A 17,409-nucleotide genomic window follows, 5' to 3' on the forward strand; every position below is an offset into this window, starting at 1 on the left:
TGAGTGATGAGTGCACACGAGGACGGAGGTGACCAAGAAGTGTCACAGCAGCAAGCGCCCGTGAGGATGCGGACACAGAGCCATCGTCCACCACCGGGGGCGCTGTAGTTGTCCAAATGGTAAACACAGTTATCAAAGGACTCAGCAACTCTACTCCTAGGCTAGGCATCCAAGAAAAATAGAAACATATGTTCACATTAAAAAAATAAAACAACAACTCCAGCAGCAGTGCTCAGTACGGCCAAAAAGTTGAAACTGCTCAAATGTCCATCAACTGATGACAGACACATAGAATGTGTTCTGTCCCTGCAACACAGTGTCATCAGCGAAAGAGCAGGGACATCACGCCACGGGCTGAGGAGGGGATGAGCGCGGACGGCGTTACGCCAGGTGGGAGAAATCGGTCACGGAAGACCGCCAGGCGCGTGACTCCACTTGCAGCCGATGTCGAGGGCAGGCGAATCCCAACAGACACAGAAAGCGTATTCCTGACGATCTAGGACCAGGAGGTTAGAAGGAAACAGGCAGCGACTGCTGAAGAGCCTCTTTTCAGAGCACTAAAAAAAAGGTTCTAAAATTGGTGGCGGCTGCACAGCGCTATAAATATAGTCCAACGTGCTGAGCCACAGCCCTGCCTTCTCACCTGCAGGGGACGCAGTCCAAGACCCGGTGGGTGCACCTGTGTCCTCCTGAGTGTTTACTGCTAAAGCCCCGGGGCATTGCCACCCAGCTCCATGGTGACTCTGCCCTTCCGTGACGCATGGCCAGCTCTCCTGGATGTCACCACTCCCAGGCTCTGGGGCCATCACCAGGTAAAACAAGAACTGCACCACCACAACAGGCACTAGGTCACAGGACGTGGACCCAAGGAATGGCCAGGCCCATGGGCTGGGCAGGATGGAGTGGGACAGCACAAGGTTTCATCACGCTGCGCAGAACAGCAAACAATTTAAAACCTACGGATTGTTTATTTCTGGAATTTTCCATGTAATATTTTCAGACCACAGCTGACCTTAGGTAACTGGAAGTACGGAAAGGGAAGCTACAGATAAGTAGGGACACTGTATACACTTTAGATGGATGAATCATATGGTATGTGCAAACAAAAGTGAGTGTGCCTCTGAGGCTCAGGGAAGTCGATTAGATCCTCCAGAGATGCCCAGTGCTCCTTATCCTGACAACAGCCTTGCCTTATCCCTCCGTACCTCCTTGCCCCTTCCAGCTGCCCCCCACAACCAAGCCCCAGGGGAAGCCTCCACAGCCTCCCCACCCCCAAGCAAACATTTACTCTGTGGACCACACACGGGAGAGGCCCGGCTCCTCAACTGTCATCAACTGCCTCTTCCATGCTCATCAAAGGCCACTTTGTCAGGTGAGGTTGTTGGAGAGAGACCCAAGGGAAGGGAGGCAGCTCCACACTCCCGCTGGCCACCCCCCCCACCCCAGGCCACGGCCCCCGGTGGTTCTGGGATGCCCCCCTCTGCCACTACGGCCCTCAGTCCATGCGGGTGGCCCGGGGTTGCCTCAGGAAGAGGCATGAGCATACACCCCTGGCAGAGAAGGGGACAGAAGCATGCCAGGGCCTCAGTGGCTGAATGCAAGTCGGTCTGTCCCCTGCCCCAGGTGCTATCTAGAGCAGCAGGGAGGACAGACAACCCTGCGCTGTCCAGGACCTGCCCATCACCGCCCTGTCCCACCTCCATTGGTTCCCAGGCACTGGCCTCCACCCAGGACAGCTGGCAGCCGCCAAGTCCCTGGCTGGTTGCCTCTCTCAATAGTCTCCACACGGAGGCCTTCTGTCCCGAGGGCTGGGGCTGCGGCTGGGCCTGAGCTGCTAGCCTTTGTCTGGCAGGTGCACAGCATGCCCCTCCCCTCATGTGCACCCTCACTGGGCTGGGCTCAGGTACGAAGCCTGAACCCCCTTAGTCCCCTGCCTCCAGCCCTGACACTTCAGCAAGTTCCTCCTTCCCCGCCTCTCGGAGCTCACAGCTCACAGCTCACACTGCTGGTCAGGGAGGGAGACTGAGGAATCCCTGCCGCTCAGGTGGGGAGAGTCAGAGAAATCCCCACCACCCCACTCCCCTCCCAACACCCCCACCTGCCACTGGAGGGCCCAGGACATGCTGTGGGTACTGCCAGCCCTCCTGGGCCCACAGCCAAAGCCCCGGCCCAAGCCCTCCCGGCTGAACTGTCTGTCCTCCATGCTGCTCTCAATAGCACAGGGGGCATTGGGAGACAAACTCATGCTTAACTACTGGGGCCCTGGCTCGTCCAGAGGCCTGCTAGCTTCAGGGACCCCAAGTGCCTTGGGTCCCACTTGCCCTGCATTCCAGAGACATGGCCTGCCCCTGACTCCTTACCCAGCACTTGGCCATGGCTTCCCTGAACCCAAAGCCCTCTGGCTCTCAGCTGAGCTGTCCCCTCCAACCAGGAGCCTCCTCCGGAACCCTCCCCAGGAAGGGTCAGAGCCCCAACACCCCAGCTTGCGGAGGGACCCACCAGGGCAAGGGCAGCCTGGGGGCCTGACTCCCACCACCCCAGCCCCCAAGCAAACAAATGGATTCATGGGGGCCAAATGAGTCCCAGACGGTCCATCTCAGGAACCACAGCCCGGCAGAGAACGGCGTTTAGAAGAGGAGGACCTGGGCTCAAACTTGGACATCAGGAAAGGGCTGTGATGGGGGCCGCTGTCCCATTTCCCAAATCCCTGGACAAATTTGGGGGTGACTGCCACCTCTGTGGCAACAGAGGCCTCAGTGCCACGCTCCCCCGACCACGGCCAGCAGCTCCAGGGGACTGCCTTGAGCACCACAGCCCTTTCCATCCCCCACCCCCACCCCACCTGGGAAGAGCCACAGCGCCGCATTGTCCTGGCCACCAAGTGCGCCGGGAGTGCCTCAGTCAGTGGACAGCTCAGGCCTCTCCCTCCACCGAAGCCCCCCATCCCGCCCTTCCCCCAGCCACCCTCCTCCCCCTGCTCAGAGTCCCCAGCTCAGCATCTCCGGGCTGGGCCTCACTTTCCTTCTTCGCCAGAAATGCCCCCACAAGATGCAAGTCCGGGAGAGCAGAAGCTGCGGGGCCTCTGTCCTGACTCGGGCGCATGTCAGTGAGCCATTAGGAGAGGGGACTCCCCGCTCCTGGCCTCTCACCCCAGCCCTCTGCTCAGGGACACACAGCCGCGGCCCTCCCCCCCGCACGTCTGCACCCAGCACGTGCTAAATGACACAGAACAGAGCCTCCGAAGCTTCCAAGGAGGGTTTCATTTGGGAGGTGAGGGGCTATCCCCGGAGGTCAGGCAGGAGACAAGGCTCCGAATCCCGCCACACCCCCTCGTCCTTGCCTTAATCACCTCTAAGGAGGCCAGATGCCCAGCTGCCCCCCTGGCCTGGGCTCCCTAGACCGTGGGATTAAGTGCTGGGATTAAGGACTGATACTCCTGGTAGCTCAGAGCCCTGGCAACGTGTGCGCACATGTGCATATATGGGTGTGAATAGGCACATGGGCAGGCCCATCCGGGGCATCTCTGGTGGGTGCCTCGGGACCCCCATGTCTGGGACAGTCTCAGATGCCTGTTCTGCGCACACACAATGAGGCCACTGAGAGTGGCACCTGTGCACATGGCTGAGTACGCCCTGTCCCTTTGTGTGTGTGTACATTTCTAGGGGTGCACTAACCTTTGTAGGCTGTCTCTCAACTTCCTCCAGCACCCTCCTGGGAGCCCCTAACATCCACAGCCACCCAGCACTGGGGGCAAGCCCTGGGCAGTGACAAGGGGGGGAGGGCCAGCCACGGGGTGTTCCTGATGCCTGGGTGTAGGCCACCAGCGCCCTTTCTACACAGACCCCAGGGCCCCCACACAGCAGCACATACTGCAACAGCCCAGTGCACGAGCACGTGCACACACAAAGCCTGAACAGAGGCATGGCTGTGGCTGCACTTGGAAAAAAGGACTCCCCTGGGCTCAGAGGACTGTCCTTGGGGCCCCTGCTAGGCCTGAGTGTCCCCAAGAGCCCACTCCCTACCGCACAAGAGTGCAGGGATCAGCTGGCCTGGGCCCGGTGCCCAGAGCTCATACAGGGGTCAGGGCTCTGGGCAGCCATTCCACCCTCCCTGCTGTGTGCGCCTGCACAGCCGCTCCGTCTCTGGGCTCAAGCCCCTCTTCTGAACAACAAGGCCAGGGATGTCTCCTTTCGCCCTTGGAGCTTTGCTTCTGGAGGGCTGGCAAGGGAACTGTGAGTTCTAGGCGCAGGGTCTGAGAAACTCCAGTGCTCCTCTGGTTCTGGCCCTAACTGCCTCTCAGTCACCCAGGGGAATTCTCCGTCCCTGCCTCCAGGAGTGCAGCTGGGGGGAAGGGAGGGAGCAAGACACCTGGGGAAGGGAGGGTGGATCAGAGCAGGGGAGAAGGGGGGAGGGGAGGGGGGGGAGAGAGATGGAGGGGGAGGGAGGCTGAGGAAGAGGTGGGCAGGAGGCAGATAGGGGAGGGGAGTGGGAGGGGGACCATCTCTCCATAACCAAGGGGCAGCCTCCAAAGCCCACAGCAGGTCCAGCCTCCTGAGACAGTCCCAAAGGGCCAAGGCCACCTTTCCCCGCCCCCACCTCCTCACACACTGAGGCTGGAAGGCTGTATCCCCTCCTGCCCACTGCTCCCTGCTGTCACACTCCACGCCCTCTTCTCCCAAGCTTGGTGGTCACATGAGCAGAGGGCTGGGGAGAAAGGACATGGTGTGACAACAGGGGAGAACTAGAAATAAAACAGATCCAGGATGTGTGAAAGCAGGGGAAAGCAGCAATGTAGCAAAGTCAGAATTTGGGGAAATGAAACAAAGTACCATGTGTGAGAGTGTGGGGAGGGAGATGATGTAATGAGGGATTAGCAGCTGCAACAATGTATCCAAGAGAGGGCTCCAAGGAGCTAACCAAGTAATGCTGGGGGGAACCAGACACTGGGAAGCCATTTAACAGACCTGGGGCTTGGCAGAGAACTCCACCGAGTAGAAGAGGAGCAGAGCCAGGGAAGCTGGAAGAGGCAGGACAGAGGGTGCCAAGGAGGGGCTCTGCATGTTTGGGAGCTGGGAGAAGGGGACATCAGTGCTGGGCTCTGGCAGATGAGTAGGAGTTCCCTGGAGAAAGAACAGTCCACGGAGAGGGAACTGCACATGGCAGGCATGAAAGAGACAGTGGTGTGCTCTGTGCTCAGGGAATAGCCAAGGGTCTTGGGTGGTAGCAGCGTGGGGAGTACAGGGCAAAGAGATGAGGCTGGGAAGCACCCTGAATGCACTGATGGATTTGGCTTAGAGTATTCGGCTTCAGGGCATCCATGGAGACTTCCTGGAAGGGGGAGGGAGGAGCTGGGCCTGCATTCAGTGCGGAACAGAGACAGGTAAAGGGAAGAAACCTGATTGAGGGTCTGGTGCTCTACCCAGAGTCAGGAGCCTCAGCTCCTGTCCCAACAGACAGACAGAAAACCCATGGTACAGAAGGGACACAGGTGAAAGCCGGCGCAAGATCAGGTACTTCACCAGACTGGACCGGCTTCAAGTTCATCTTCTCGGATCATACACTTGAGTGTGCAATGCATGTGTTAGCACAGAGCAGGGCTGAGGCACTAGCTCAGACTCTGGGGCCACGATGCTGGGGTCCAAGTTTCAACCATGCCACCTACCTGCGCTGTGAGCTTGGATGTGCTACTTCTCTGTGCCTTGATTTCCTCTTCGACAACACTGAGATAAGTACAGCTCCCTCCTTAGATGGTTGAGGATGGAGTGAGTTATATATTGAGCAAAGTCTTGTGTGTGGCAGGCATTCCTGGGCATAACTCAATGTTCATCACTGTCCTACCACATTCTGGCTGTATCTTCCATCAACCCCTCAGGGAGGCAAGGCTGCACCCATTTTGCAAACCAACCCACAGGACAGAACTCAAAGTTCACCCCAAGTCCACTGTAGCCTCCCACGCTTAGGTTTTGCAACTGTTCAGCCCTAGGACAGCCCAAAGCACAAAGGCCAAGCAGTGCCCAGTGCCTGCTGAATGCATAAAACAGCAGCACCCTAGGGTGGCACCCTGCACCCCAGGGAAGTGTGCTCCCCTCTCCACATCCAGCCAGTGCCCTTCTTCTGGCTGGAAACTGCTGCTTTTAACGGCACTCTAATCTCCTAGGGTATCAGTTCCCTTCCCGCTCTGAGCCTTTGTCTACTCTGGTCCCTCAGCCGATCAATGTGCCTTCATCCTTCAATGCCTAGTTGAAAGAATGCCTCCTCCGTGGAGCCCTCCCTGAGTCTCCAGAGAAAAAAACCACACACTCGGCCCTTCTCCTGTGCCGGCTCCCTTACCTGGCCGGAAGCGTCCTGAGGGCAGAGACCACACTGAAGCCCCACAGGGCTCCTAGTGCCGGGCATGGGCCAAACACAGAGGGAGCGTCAGTGACTGGCAGGTCAGCAGCGTAAAGACCCAGGAAGCAGAGCCCCTGTCCTGTGCTCCTCCTTTACCCAGAAAGCCAGGCTCACCCCCAGCCTGCAGCTGGCCTGGCCTGGCCTGACTGTGGCGGGGTTGGGGAGAGGAGTAGAGCCCCCCATGCGGGACAAGGAGAAGGATCCCCCTCACCCTGGCTCAAGAAGAACCACAGGTGGGCTCCGTGGAGTAAGCCGGCTTTACACCCTCCCCCACCAGCCCCCCCCACCCCAGGTCAGGCCCTGCTCTTTCTGGCCTCAGTTCTGACAGTTCCCCAAACATACAGACTGGAAGGGCACCTGGGCCAGCCCATCCAAACTCCCCATTTCACAGATGTGAAAGTAGAGGCCCGAGGAGAGAAAAGCTTGCCCATTCTCATGTGACCAGCTGGTGGCAGCTTCACCTCTGAGATGTGACAATCTTGGAGAAAGTGGAATTAAAACAAAAACAACCAGTCAGCAGTAGATTCCTGTACCTAGTTGCCAACTAGATGCTACCTCCCCCGTGCTTCTCCCAGAATCACTGGCCCCGCTTGACAGAAGAGGTGGCTTGCCCAAATTCATTCTACTGCCAATGGCAGAGCTGGGATTGGAACCTGCCTGGGAGGGGGAGGCAGCACTGCCCTGAAACCTGACACAGCCAGGACACGCCCACCGCAGACACACCTCCTCCCCCAGCAAGGTGTGGGAGACCCACAGGATACAAATGGCCACAGACACCCCCCAGCTCAGAGGCCAGCACAGCAGACACTCAACAGACAGGCCTTGTCCCAACCCCTCCAGGCCCCTGTCAGCAGGCACGGGCTCCAAGGCCAGAGACCTGCCCACAGCCTGACCTCGGCAGCCTCTGTGTCCCCATCGGTAAAGTGGGGTAACACCTGCAGCCTCATAGGGCCGCCGTGGGGCGTGGCCAGCAGCCACTGACCCCTGGCACTGCCCTTGCTGTCACCTGTGCCTGGGTCTGCCTCACACAGGAGCCCCTTGTGGGCGGGACCCGGGGAGATCTGGCTGCAAGCCCCCCACCCCCAGGGATGGGCTGGCCCTGAGGAGGGCAGCAGGGGGATGAGGACTACCCCAGGTACCCACCTCGCTGTGCGCCCTGGAGAGGGGAACTGTGTGGGTTCCGCCAGGCACCCCAAGAGCGCATGCACCCTTCCCCCCAGCTCTCCAGGAGCTCTCCCTACTTAGTCTCCACAGCCCCTGTAGGGGCCCCCCAAGCCGCTGCCAGGGAGGGGCACAGGTCTAATGAGCGGCCCACAGCCTCCTGGTGCTGGCAATGGGATTGGCAATCAGTTTGCTGCAATTAGGTTTCCAGCTCCGGCTGGTGATTGATTCTAAATTACCCTCATTAAAGTCTGGGCTGGCGGCGGCGATGGGGAACAGAATGGATGGGGGGGGGGGTCAGCGGGCAGGGCAGGGGGTGCAGGAAGCTCTGGGGAAGCTGAGGCCAAGGCTGACCTCAGGGGGAAGTGACACAGGACCTGCAGCCTAGAAGCCTGGGGCCCCTCCAGAATCAGGAAGAAGACCCAAGCCAGGGCTCACCCAGCCCCGCCCCATCCCCGCCCCATCCCAGGAACCCACAGCTGCGAAGGGGACATCTTGACAAGGGGACACCTGGACTCTGGGATCCACCAGTTCCTGGCTGTGTGAGCTCTGACAGGTGGGTTAACGTCTCTGTGCTGTCTTCTCAGCAAGGAGGCGGCCACCAACCTCTGAGTCAGCAGACGCAAGGGGACCATCGAAGGGTAGAGAACCAGCCCCCATCCTCGGGTAGGGCCCCGGTCATCTCCAGCCACGGCCTATAGGGGGCAGGCTGTGGGGCCTGCTCACCCCAAGATCCTGCAGAGACATCGGCTGCCACCTCCCTCAGCCCGGGCCCAAGGTGCTACCCAGCCAGGAGGAAAGTGAACAGCACCCAGCGTTACCGCGTCCTGGGCTTAGGCTGCAGCTCCAGGGCAGCGAGAGCCTGCATGGTCTGCTCCGCTGTCCCCAGACTGGATCGGAGCTGCGCCAAATCCCCCCCACGAGCTCAGCACCATGAGACCCCAGAAAGCACCCCCTCTGGGAGTCCCCACCCCCAGGGTCGCTCAGGATCATTCAAACTGGGGTCCCACACTCTCCAAGGGAAAGCCACACCCCCACCCACAAGAGTGACTGCACAGTCAGACCAGGAGAGGAACAGGCAAAGAACAAAAGTCAAAGCGAGTCAATGGCCAAACCAGCGCTTGCGTCAGAGCCCGCTCCGTGGTTACTTCACTGCTTCATTTATTCCATTACTTCATGTGATTCTTTCCCGAACAACCCTGAAGCCTCCTGTTACAGAGATTGATGCTCAGAGAGGTTAAGTGCACTTGCCAATGTCACACAGCAAGAAACTGGCAGAGCCAGGATCTCAGCCCAGGACTAGTTGGCTCCAGGATCCCTGCTCCTTCTCCAGCTTCAAGCTTGCAGACTCCAAAACAGACACAGCACCAAGGCCAGGTGGAGTCCTAGGGGTGGGAAAGGCCGCCCCTGACCGGCTGGTGCAATGGAGACTGGCAGAAATGTTGGGCCCAGGCCTTCCCTGTGCTCCACGTGAGCAGTCAGGTAGGAAAGGGGCGCAGCCACTTGTGAGGGCCACTCCCACCCCATCCCAGAGCTGGGCCCTCAGCCCAGGCCGCCCAGACTCCTCTGTGATCACAGCTTCCTGTTTGGCACTGAGACTGGGCCTGGTCAGTGGGGGAGGGGAAAGGCTGCCCCTCTGGCCAGGGCTTGCTCTGGAGGGAGGGCGGCCGGAAGTGAGGGCTACCCAGGCTCCTGGAATCTTGGGAGGCTGAGAGCCAAGGCAAATGATGGGGGGTGGGGGTGGGGAGAGGGTGTCAGTCAACAAATACTTTCAGCGCGATGTTCCCAGGATGGGAGGGAGCATTACGGGGGACTGAGGCCTGTGACGAGCCAGGTGGTCCCGGGACGAGGCCAAACCCTGTTCCCTGCTGGGACAGGGGCTGGGGGCATGGTGGGAACAAGCAGCTGGGCCGAGGGCAGCTCCTGGCTCTGGCCACCCTGCCCCCCAGACACCAGATCACAGGGCTCCTGCAGCTGGGCCCCAGCCAGGAGCCACAGCCGCTGTGTCCCGCCCAGATGTGGTGGGACAGCGCCTAGGCGGCTCAGACCGCAGGCCCGCCCCGAGCAGCCCCCGGTGCCTCCCTGGCCATCGGCACACACCTTGGGCCCTAGAGCACTCTGCCAGCCTCGCCACTTCCCAGGCCACCTCGGCAAGACAGGACCCAGAGCCCCAGCTTCCTTCTGTCACACATTCCCCCATTCATACATTCATTCATTCATGTGAGCCATCAGTTCTGGGACAAGCACACAGTGATCCCTGGGGAATTCAGCAAGAAACAAGGCAGCCACAGAGGCTGCCCCAGGAAGCTCCGGTCTATCAGGAAAGCACTTGACACCACTCCCTGCTAGGGGCCCTACCAGGGCACACCCCTCGCAGAGCGCCTCTTTTAGGCCACAAGGAATCTTGGGTGCAAAGGGGCGAAGGCTCAAGGGAGAAGCCAGAATGGACATGGATATGGCTCCACGTAGCTTTCTAAGGGCCACTGGAGACCACAGACAGGCCTGGTGGCCTCTTAGGAGAGGAAGTGCCCAACCCTGGGGGGCCCTGGGGCCACACCAGGGGGAAGGGTGACCACGCAGACCCCTCATCCTGAGGTCCCGTCATTTGCCCCTCTCCTATGCACTGGCCACACACAGCCCTCCACAGTTACAAAGCTCTCCCCCGATCCATCCCCAGTGAGCCTCAGAGCAGAGGACAGAGCCTTGGGAGGGGGTAGAAGGGTCCTGGGCAGGCCTTTCCCCCTTCTGCAACATGAGCACATCCCAAGCACATCCCAAGCTCCAAGACCACAGGAGAATCCCAGGAGCAAGAGCAGCCAGGAAAGCACCCTCTTGGGCGGGGGAGGCCCCAGAGAGGTAAAGGCACCTGCCTGAGATCACACAGCCAGGACAGAATGGGGACAGACTTGGAGCTGGCGCCACCCTGCTCCAGCATCCAGGACACCTCGGCAGCCCCTCTCACAATCACCACCCCTCTCCTCCCGGCCACTTGGGGTGGGGGTCCCAGGATGCAGGAAGACCCTTTAACCCATTCCACTGCCCCCCAGACTTTTCCAGAGCTGAGCCCAGAGCTGACCCCCCCCCCCCCAGGGCTGTCTTGCCCTCAGCTCCCATCCCAGGGGACTCCCAAGCCATGAGCTGGGAGGAGCAAGCCATCTTCTCCAAGCCCCAACAGAGACCAAGCAGAAACGCTGGGAACTCCCAGCTGGAGGCTCTGGGCCACTCCACATGCAAATCCCAACTCCTCGGCGAGGGCGCTGTCACACATACACCCTGGATGAACAATCCTGCAAGCCACGAGGCCTGTCCTTCTGACAGGTCAGAAAGCCAAGAAAGTGCCGACAGTGAGGGCAAGCTTCAGCTTGCTCAGACTCACAAGGCAACCACTTTCATAGCTTAGTTTCAAACCCTCCTCCTCCAGGAAGCCTGCTCTGATTCCCTCCAGGCTCGCTCTTGAAAAGGCCCCCATCTCCTGAGGGCTCAGTGGACCTGGGGAGCTCACTTCCTCTGCGCAACACCCCGGTCACAGGAGAGGCACTGGAGACAAAGGGAGAAACCCCAAACCGCATGGCAGGTGTCTATCCTGGGAACCCCCTCATGGTGGGAGCTAACAGGCAGCAGAACCCTGCTGGCAGGGACGATGGCTCACCCTAGTTCCCAGAGCTGCCAAGGGTTCCCCAACTTTTCACCCTGGCACAGCAGGCTGAGGCCACCAAAGTGGTGTTTCCAAAGGAACCCCTTTCATTCTCTGTTCTGACTCCCCGCGGCCGCCCACCTTCCCCTCCCCACCCACCCCTATTCCCTACCACAGAATGGCAACTTTGTAACAGAACAAGAAATCAGTCTGTGTTGCGCACTGCCTTTGTGCCGGGAACTGTGCTAAAGAGCTTTCCAAGTTAACCCCTTTCATCTGCGTCCACTCCCTTGCACAGAGAGGCTAAGTCACTTCTACAGGATCCCACAGCCACAGAGGAGTGAATTCTCACTACCAGGAGTATTCAAACAAGACACCTGCAATCCGTTCCAGCTGGGACTTTTGAAATAATGAAGAGCGAGTGGTGACTTAGGCGGGCACAGCAGGCCAGGCAGCCCCCTCGGCACGCCCTCCCCTGGGCTCTCAGCAGCGAGGGCTTGGCCAAGGAGACGCCAGGAGGCACACACACCCTGACACTCACTGTCATCCTGCCATCCCCAGCCTGGAAGTCCCTACAGGCAGACAGACAGACACACACACACACACACACAGCCCTCCACAGGCACATGGGCGGGCGGGCGAACCCTCCCACCACCACACCACCTTCCTGCCTGCCCTGCCCCAGCCACTGCCCATCTTGGTCTACCCCAGTCCCTCCTGCTACAGGCAGCACTCTGGCAACCAGGCCCCACCCATTAACCCTCTGCCTCCAGGGCCAGGGGAGGCATAAGAGGGACCAGGTCCCTCCTCTTCAGCTGAGCCCCGAGAAGATGTGAGGCTGCAGAGGGACACCCTAGCCTCGGGGCCTCGGGCGTTTGCTTGCTCCGCTTCCCAGCATCGAGCCTGAAGCAGATCACACCCACTCATGCTCAGATCCCGGGCTCCTCGCCTCGTTGAGGCCCTACTATGCACCAAGTCCTTGAATGCTCTCATTTAATTCCTTCTACCACCTCGTGGGGCGTGGATCACTAGCCTTCCTTCCATGAATAAGGGACAGTTGTTCAGGGAGGGTCAGGACTTGCCCTGGGTCTAAAGCGTTTTTGTCCTGAGCGCCCTGCCACTCATTTTCACACCAGTGAACACAAGATCTCATTACACTGCACTCTCCAGGGACAGTGCTAATAGCCCCATTTTGCAGAGGGCAAAACTGAGGCTCAGAGATGTGAGATGCCATGCCCAGGATCCCCAGGATCACATCAGGAACGTGGGACCAGGATTTGAATCCTGGACTATGTGGGACTCCAGTCTTTAATGTTAAGGATGTAAATGTAGCTGAGAAAGTGACCCTGGCGGCTGGGCTGGGCTGGGCTGGGCATAGATCCCTCCCTCTTCCCCGAACCTGCTCATGGGCCATGAGGCATCCAGGTCACCGGGCCCCTCATGCAGGTGGGCACTCAACACTCCCCCTGTCCCTAGCAGACATCCCCCAGGCGGTAAAGGCTGCACAGGGACCTGTCAGTTGGGGAAGCGACCTTGGGGTCCCTGCTGTCCTGTTTTTCAGACCACAAAGAGGTGGAGGGAAGTGCCTGGGAGGCCTGGGTCCTGTGCAGCCTGGGGGAACGGAGCCCTAGCCCAGAACCTGGCCACATGTGCACCGTACCCGGGATTCCCTGAGGACCTGGGTCCCTCCCAAGGGGGTGTGGTCCTTCCTCCTGCTCCAGGGATGGAGCTGGAGCACAGCTCAACCCCACGGCTGCCGTGGTCACTCTAAGGGACACTCAGGGGTCACCTGTCACACACTCACCTCTGTCTGAACACACTTGAGCCCCTCGGGAGTCCGGGCCTGTCCGGGGTCACGCCCGCCCATGCATGCACACCCATGTGTGTGCTCACACACACACTCACACGCCCCCCACAGAGCTCCTTCCCCACCCACGCCATGCCCAGTGGGTCACCCTCACCAGACCTACAGGCAGGAGGGCAGGCGGCACCAGTGGGGGGTGGGCACAGCTTGCAGGACACACCCCACAGCCCCGGCGCCCGCTCAGGGGTGGACACACACACAGGATCGCCCCACTCACCCCCTCCGGTCACCTTCACCAGTCACCCTCTGCCAGTGTCCTGCGGGTGGGGACCTGGAGTCCCAGTGCCCCCTCCCCCAAGACAAGGAGGCCACCAAACCTCCTGAGCAGCCAGGGTCTGGACACACCCACGAGGCAGAGCCCAGCCCACTCCAGCCCCAAGACACACCCAGCCCCCAGGCCCCACGCATAGCGACCCCAGCCCACCACCCCTGCCTCTCAGGTTGGGCAGGGGTCCCAATGCGGCCCCGCCGAGGCGTTCATAGAGCCCCGGGGGGCGTGGGGAGAGCCTTGCTCTGCTCCTGGGGTCCCAAAGGGAAAGGAGAGGAGCCCCCCCAAGAGCGACCGACAGCGGGGGGTAGCCTCCCCCAGGATGTCAGCGGGGGTAGGGGGGTAGGGGGGCAGGCAGTGGGGGAAGGGTCACGGGCGAGGGGCGAGGGCTGGCAGTGGGGGAAGGGTCCGGGATGCAGCCCGGGGACAGGCGGGGATCCTGAGGACGGGGGTTCGGGTGGGGCGGGGGTCCGGGGCAGGGGTGAGGGTCGCGGGCAGCGGCGGGGGCGGGGGCGGGAGTCCCGGGCGGGGGCGGGGGGCGCGCGTCACTCACCCCCGCGGCGCGCCCCGCCAGCAGCAGCAGCAGCAGCGGGGGCAGCAGCAGCCCGCGGGCCCCGGGCCCGGCCGCGGCCCCGGCCCCGGCGCCTGCCCCGTGGGCGGCCCCGGCGCGGTGCGGCGGCCCCGGCTTCATGGCGGCGGCGGCGCGGGCGGCGGGCGGCGGCGCCTTTGTTCCCGAGGCGCGGCGCGGGGCGGCTGCTCGGCGGCGGCGGCGCGGCCCGGCGGCTGGAGCGACGCGCGGCTCGGCTCGCGGCTCCGGCTCGGCGGCCCGGCTCCGCCTCGCAGCTCCGCGCCCACAGCGGCCGCGCCCGCAGGAAGCGTGCGCCGCCGCCGCCGCCGCTGCCGCCGCCGCCGCCGCCGGGCCGCCCCCAGCGCGGGCGGAGCGGGAGGAGGGGCGCGGGGCGGGGCGGGCCCGAACGCCCCCCGCGGCCGCGGTCCCGGCTCGGCCCGGCCCCCAGCGCCCCGCGCCGCGCCGCAGGGTGGGCGCCCGGGGCCCGGGAGCCTCGGCCGGGAGAACGGGGTCCCGCGGGACGCGTGTCCTGGGCTCCCCCGCCGCGGGCATGGCTCTTTTTCAGGTCCGGGTGGACGGGTGGCGTCACAGCCCCGCCCTCGGGGGCCCCCACTCACAGGTCTCTCCCAGGACCCTCTCTCCCACTCTCACCCCCACCCACCCTGCGAGTCCACGGAGGGGACCTCAGGCCTGGTCGGGTCTCCCCAGGCGCACTGGCGCGCGCTGACTTGTGGGCGCTGTCCTGGGGACCTGCGGGAGAAACGCCCCAAACACCTGGAGGGACACCTGCCTGCCGCCAGCTGTGTGTCAACAGGCCGGCGCCAGCTCTCTGAGAGGAGCCCCATCCCCGGGAGAACGGAGGCCTCCCCGTCCCCGGCAGGCCCGGGGGAGTTCCCCTCGGTGGCCGGAGCCTGTGGCGGTGGTGGTAGCTACACACTTGGTCCCCTTGCTTCAGAGGCGTCTGACGCTCCACGCTGTCTTCCTAATGCAGGTCTCCACGGCCCGCGAGGTCCAGGAGGCAGGGTGGCGGCGTCCTCCCGGGACCTGGCGGTAACGAGTGTCCAGGACACATCTGTCCCCTGCGCTCCCCTCTCCGCCAGGTATTGGCATGGTGTGTGGGGGAGGGGACACACATCTATTAAACCCCAACAGGAGCCCAGACCCCAGACTCCTGGTCTCAGTCTTTCCTCCTAGGAACCCTATGCTGTGCATAGCTCCACTTCTTGGATGGGAAAACCGAGGCTCAGAGCAGAGGTGTTCGGCAGTGTTGTCAGGGGTGGGACCTGAGCCGCATTCCTCTCCCCTCCCTGCGTCCCAGCATGGCACTCAGGGCCAACCAGCAGGAAGTAGGAATTGGAAGACGTTGAAACTGGGGCAGTCCCCTCAGGCCAGAGGGACCCAGACCAGGGTGAGCGGGCAGCCAGGGAGGTAGGGGTGGCCATGGGGTAACACACGTGGAGGCCGCCAGGGTCTTTGGTGTCCTGTGGGGCCCAAGGGACAAAGTTCAGGTGGGCTGAGCCAGAGGGAGGGAGGGGAGCCCTGTCCCAGCCTGTGTAAGGCCAGGCTGGCTGCCACTGGGCAGAGATCCTGGAGAGAAAGGGAGACTTGCCAACTCTGAGATTCGAAATCTGTAAGAAATATGAGGAATCCTCTGGGAACTCCGGCCCCAAGTCGTCCGGAATCCTGGTCGGTGTGCACCGTGGGGAGAGGCTGCTGGGGCCCAGAGGGCGGGGAGTGGCTTGGGGTTGGAGAGTCCTGGCTCCAGGCTGGACAAGGACCTGGGTTCAAATTGCGGTTCTGTGCCGGTTATGAGCCATGTTACTCTGGCTGTGTGACTTCCGAACTCTAACAGAGAGACTGATTGTGCGGGGCTCGTGCGTTCATTCAGCAAACACACACCGAGGGCCTACTGTGTGTGAGGCCAGGTGCCAGGGTGACTGTGGCTCCCACAGAGGTGACAGGGACAGTGCTCAGGAAGCAAGGGCCCCAGGGATCCAGTAGGGATCCGGGGAGGGGAGGGCTGCACAGCCCCGGGGACCAGGCAGGTTCTGAGGGACCCCCAAGGGCTGCCGATGTCAGGGTGGTGGTGACAAGGGGCTGGCCAGCAGCTCGGAGCTGGCCAGAGAGGGCAGTGGCTACTCCAAAAGGCACAGAGTAGTGGCCTGTCTTGGAGGAAGCCCAGGAGGGCAGTCCGCACGCACAGGGTGGGCGGCAAGCATGGCCCTGATGCAGAGGCTCCAGCCGGCTCCAAGGCGCCCAGACATCCTGGGGAGGAGGGTGGAGAGGATGGAGACTGTTTGGCCAGGCCAGGAGCGCCATCTGCTGTCCTCAAAGGCACTGGTCACAGCCTGAACTGAGCCGGGTAAGTCTGTGTCCCAGAGGGTCTCCTCCAGCTCCCCAGCCTCTGCCATGGGACTGCCTGGAGTTCACAGATGCACCTGTTCGCCTAGCCTCAGGGGATAACATGTCCACACAATCCCTCCTCACATGCATCCCAGCAGGCCGGGGGTCTCACTTCACCAGGCCATCACTGCACACACAGGCACCTGGTGCCTCCCCTCCCCGCGTGCCTCACTTGGCCCCTCAGAATATGCACTGTCTCCTCTAAGAAACCTTCCTGACTCCATCAGCACCCTGATCACACCCATCCTGCACTCCCCATCCTGTTCACAGTCTCCATTGTGTCGCCCAGAAGTGGGGAGCACCTCTTGATGGACAATAACAGTAGAGCTCAAATGGGGTTGATTATGCACCAGGCATCTGACCTTGTCCCCATTTCCCCAATGAGACACTAGGGCATGAGGCAGTTAGGAGAGGTGCCTGAGGCCCCATGGTTGGAAGTGGAAGCCATGATACCGACCCGGGCTAAGGGTCACCCCGTGGTGACAAGTACAGGGGTGTGCTGGGGAGTATTTCATGAATGAATGAGTCAAAGAAGGGACCCAATCGTCACAGGGCACACAGCCACCCTCAGGTGTCTCCGAAGCAGCCTGGCACCTGGATACCCCCTGCTCTGTCTCACCCCTCTCACGCCACCCTGTCAGATCTCTCCACGCCCTCGGCTGCACAGCACGGTGCCTCTGGGCACCACTCAGGTGGCCCCGGGGTGCCGCATTCAGAGTTGCACCCCCAGCTCTGCACGTGGGGTGCTCACTGCCTGTCCCCTGACTCCGCCTGCCCCAGAGGGTGGGCTTGGCCGATGGGTGGGGACGTTCCGTGGGTAACAGGAGCCCGGGTGTGTTGAGTCCTTGCACTTTGCCAGGCATGCCTTCGTTCCCTCCTCCCCCCAGGCCTGTGAGCAGACAAACGTGTGCGTGCCCGCTGGGCTCACAGTAGTGCTACACCTGTGTGTGTGCTTCACCCCGCCCCCGCTTCACAACTGGGCATCTGGGGCTCAAAGAAGTGCAGTAACTCAGCCTACGTCCCACGGCCAGAAGGTGGACTGGCCAGGATGTGAACTGAGGGTTTGATGACAGGGCCCTGGCTCCGAACTTGGTGCTGGGCCACCCTCTGCGGGCTCAGGG

General features: G+C 61.7%; 1 protein-coding gene across 1 annotated transcript in view; it reads right to left on the bottom strand.

Moving 5' to 3' along the window:
• The window catches only part of SDC3 (syndecan 3), a 34,162-nt gene extending 20,214 nt beyond the window's left edge, over window positions 1-13,948 (bottom strand). The window contains 1 exon segment of the mRNA XM_062190830.1: window positions 13,871-13,948. The gene's annotated coding sequence lies outside the window, so the exon portion shown is untranslated.
• Window positions 13,949-17,409: the final 3,461 nt, after the last annotated feature.

Source organism: Lepus europaeus, chromosome 5 (assembly GCF_033115175.1).
Source record: "Lepus europaeus isolate LE1 chromosome 5, mLepTim1.pri, whole genome shotgun sequence".
Classification (NCBI taxonomy): Eukaryota; Metazoa; Chordata; class Mammalia; order Lagomorpha; family Leporidae; genus Lepus; species Lepus europaeus.